We start from the raw sequence: 4,041 nt of genomic DNA, 5'->3' as shown, positions 1-4,041 counted from the left end.
CCATAAACGACAAGCCATGTTAATAGAAACCTTGTCACAATAGGAGAGAACTAATTTACATAACAACAGATCAGAATGTTTTTGTAAGACTGTAACCCCTAATGGAATGTCTCTATTGAATTTTTTGGTAATTGCCTCGCAGTAATATTTAAACTGAGAGACACAGTGGAAGTACATCCGCCCATTTAATCAAGCAGTAAGGGGTTTTTTAACCCCACGCGGCAGCTGATCATAATAGCGACAGCCGGCAACCCAATAGAGCATTCCCGTTACGCTGCACATGTATATACATTAAATACTGTCTCACAGCAATATTTAAACTGTGGGACATTGTGATAACATATGTGTATACCAGCTGTTATATGATAGCAATAAGACTATAGGGTGCACATACGGTGTGAATACACTCATCCACCTTTATAATGTCTGTGCAATCCCAGTATTGCTTTAAGTGAAAGGAACCCTCCTGGCACGGAACAGACATACTCGTTCTAAAGGGAGGCATCCACATTACATGCATTAGCAGTATTAGGGGAGAAACATTAATATCTTCCTAACCAATTAAGTACTGCTGATATTAAGCATCTATGAATTTTTTGAGTAATACACGCCAAGCTCATTACTGTGTGTGATCATAAATTAATAAAGCCTGGTGATATGGAAGATTAACTAACAGTGTTTATATTTGAGCCACGGGCCAATGAAATTCCTTTAGGAGGAACCTATGACATAGTATTATTTACAAATAATTACATTCTAAGGAAAGAACCACTCACACTATACCATCGGGTGATTTATCTAGGGACTGTTGTCCTAGCCCCCTTAATTTCAATATTTAAATTTGAGGTCTGTTCTATACCAGGGCTATTCCTTTCCACACCACACGTGCAAGTTACGTTGTCTTGATCTGTATTTATACATAACATGTACCATGAACAATATTGAATTAAAAATAATAATTAAATATACATAACAAATAGTGATACGAATTTAGAATAAGAAATTAAGTGAAGCAATATTCAGAGCACAGTGAATCAGTTTTTATTGTTTCAAGCACTTTATTTAATCACTCACAGTGCACAATTCACTTTATATATACTTTCTCACTAATATGTTTCTCAAATTGCTAGGTAATTTTTTATGAAAGTAATACCAATAAAAGTTATGTTTTAAATATTGAAAAAATCTTTCTTTCTCTCAGTGCGCCAACGAAGAGACAATCCTTTTCTGTTCCTTGTTGTTTTTCACTGTTATTGTCTATGGCAGCACCCCCTATGGCATGAAAGCATAATTTTACATGTATTAATACAATTTGGGGATTCTAATATTGATTAAACCTATAAATTCTGTCTAGTGCAGAAGACGTCCCTTACCCCCATCTCCCTGCATGTACTGGAGATTCAGAGACTCAGCTGCTCTTGCAGAGATGACATTGGACATAATTAAAGCTCTGATTTAATGTTAACTTCCTGAACTCCTCTTACAGTAATCCTTGGCGAGAGATCTACGTTAACTTAAGCCCCAAACACACTGGCGATGACACTGGACGATATGAATGATAACAATCTTTTTTGGACGATCTATTGTTCATATTGTCCAGTGTGTATGGATGAAAGATGAATGATGCACACGGTTATTCTCCTTCATCCATGATCTACAGAACATGCAGCTCAATTTTAACTATATCGTTGAGCTGCATGTTCGGGGAATGCGGGGGATGATGTCATTGATATCATTGAGTGATATCCTTTAGTGTGTATGCGCTATACCGCTGAACGATATAGCGTTCAGCAATATAGCACTCGGCGTGTACAGGGCTGAAGTCGCACAGTGTGTACGGGGATTATCGGTGTTTAATTTTACATCTTTTACATTTCTGCTCCAGTCTGACGGAAATTTACAGTAACAATGTAATCAAAGTATGAGGATGGGTTCATATAACAGTTATACTTGTCTTGTTATCCAAAAGTACTGTAAGCATGGACATGGTTTTATAGCCTGAGCAAACATCAGGACACAGGGCTGCCTTAGGGCTGCCTGGTAGAACAATGGGAGCACTAGTCACAAGTGAGGTTCCATGAGGTCATCATAACAGTCAGTGAGTATATCCTGCAGCTGCTGGAGCTGACCAGTCACCATTCATCTGAGCCTACCCGAGTGACAACATCTGTTAGACAATGGCACAGAGAAGACATCGCCCACGCCAACGGCCAAGACGTAGGAGAACTTCTCACAAAAGAAGAGGTGTATCGAGAAGCAGAAGAGGTATTAATTGTACCAATAATGTATTTAAAGTTTATGTCACCGCGGTACAAATGGTGTTTATATTTATTTCATTTTGTGAAATGGAGTTATAAATGGAGGATTGGGGAGGATATTTTCATGTCTTTAGAGCTTAATTAGATTATGCTTTACTTGATGTTTTTCGTTTTAAAACTAAATGCTGCTTTAACCCTAGTGACTATATCAGTGATATTGCACCATTTGGGCCACAGGGTGTTATTCAGTCATTAATCCATTTTTCATATTCCTCCCAAGGAGTCTTGTTCTTAGCAGAACACAGGGCTAGATTTATCAAAGCTTGGATAGAGATCAAATGGAAAAAGATAAAGTACCAACCAAGCTCGTAATTGTCATCTTACAGGCTGTGGGGGAGATGTACTAAGCATAGCAGGGTGATAAAGTGGAGAAAGATAGAGTATCAGCCAATCAGCTCCTAATTGACATGTTACAGACTGTGGGGCTTATTTATCAATTAGTTTTGTCATATGCAATGAGTTTTAAGACTTGTTGCATATGATAAATGGTGCTCCAGCCAATCAGCTCCCAACTGTCATTTTTCAAACGCATGATAGTTATGAGCCGATTGGCTGGAGCACCATTTATTATATGCAACGAGTTTTAAAACTCATTGCACATTATAAAACCTGTTGCTAAATCAGCCCCTGTGTGTGAAAAATGACAGTTAGGAGCTGATTGATTGGAACTTTATCTTTCTCCACTTTATCGCTCCCCAAGCTTTGATACATCTCTCCAATAGTTTGAATCCATCTATATACTGTATGCAGAAACCATGAAGTCTCTTTTTGCATTACTTACAGCATTAATTTATGGCCTTCTCATTTTCAGCAAGACACTGGTATTACTACAAAGTGCTGGGATAGGCTAGGATGACCTCCACCTCCTGCCACACCAAAGTCATGTTTCTGAAGACCATCAAGCAGCCTAGAACATCAGGGAAGCTGCAGAGACACTGTGAAACAACAAGTGTTCATGAGAACTAGACCAACCGTATGAACATCTATGACCTGGTTTCAGCAAAAATGGAAACATGGATTGGACAATGTGGCTTATATCCAGCAGGAGATGCTAAGCACTGTTAGTTAATAAATGCTGATAAGTAATGATAGTGTACTGAGTCATGGATTTTCACACATGTTACATTGATGTCTGTCTGGTGAAGGTTCCTGATACACAGCTCTTTAAGGTATCTTCTTATAGTGGACACACGCATTATGTCCTACTGTTCCCTATGCAGCAAATAGGAGTGGACCGTGGAGCACTGGTGTGTCTATAATGGACAGGGAAGGGGGAGTGTTCCTGCACAACCTTTCAGAAAATAATGAAACGTATTGTAAACCAACAATCTGGAAAATAATTAAGGAAAGAATTTCCAAAGATAAATCATCCTGCTGGTGGTGCACCCCAAGGAAAAAAAGACTGCATTTTAGAAAATTGTTTTGTTCCTTGAAAGAGATCAAGAGAACAAAAAAGAAAACCTCTTTGTGGGGGCACTCTTTATCAAAATTGTTTAATTTATTTAAAACATAACATTTATTGAATCAAAAATAAGAAATATATATCATTCATAGCCTTTCTCAAACAAAAAGGAAATTTTTGACCTCTAAGTATAGGTCACCCTCAGGTGAAAATATAGTGTAATATAAAATTGTATCCAAGAATGCTTTTTTTCAATTTGATTTTAAGATAAAATAAGCAAGGTCAGAAAATAATGATCCGACCGTGACGGCATAATGTATT

The 4,041-nt window shown here is 37.7% G+C and overlaps 1 long non-coding RNA gene across 1 annotated transcript; it reads left to right on the top strand.

Annotated features, from left to right (window-relative positions):
• Positions 1 to 1,621: 1,621 nt before the first annotated feature.
• Positions 1,622 to 3,404, top strand: LOC134929384 (uncharacterized). Its single transcript, XR_010178526.1, has 2 exons — positions 1,622 to 2,265; positions 3,130 to 3,404. It is a non-coding gene; the product is annotated as an uncharacterized LOC134929384 (long non-coding RNA).
• The last annotated feature ends 637 nt before the right edge of the window (positions 3,405 to 4,041 follow it).

Source organism: Pseudophryne corroboree, chromosome 5, assembly GCF_028390025.1.
Source record: "Pseudophryne corroboree isolate aPseCor3 chromosome 5, aPseCor3.hap2, whole genome shotgun sequence".
Lineage (NCBI taxonomy): Eukaryota > Metazoa > Chordata > Amphibia > Anura > Myobatrachidae > Pseudophryne > Pseudophryne corroboree.
This window is presented reverse-complemented; position numbering and strand designations above follow the sequence as displayed.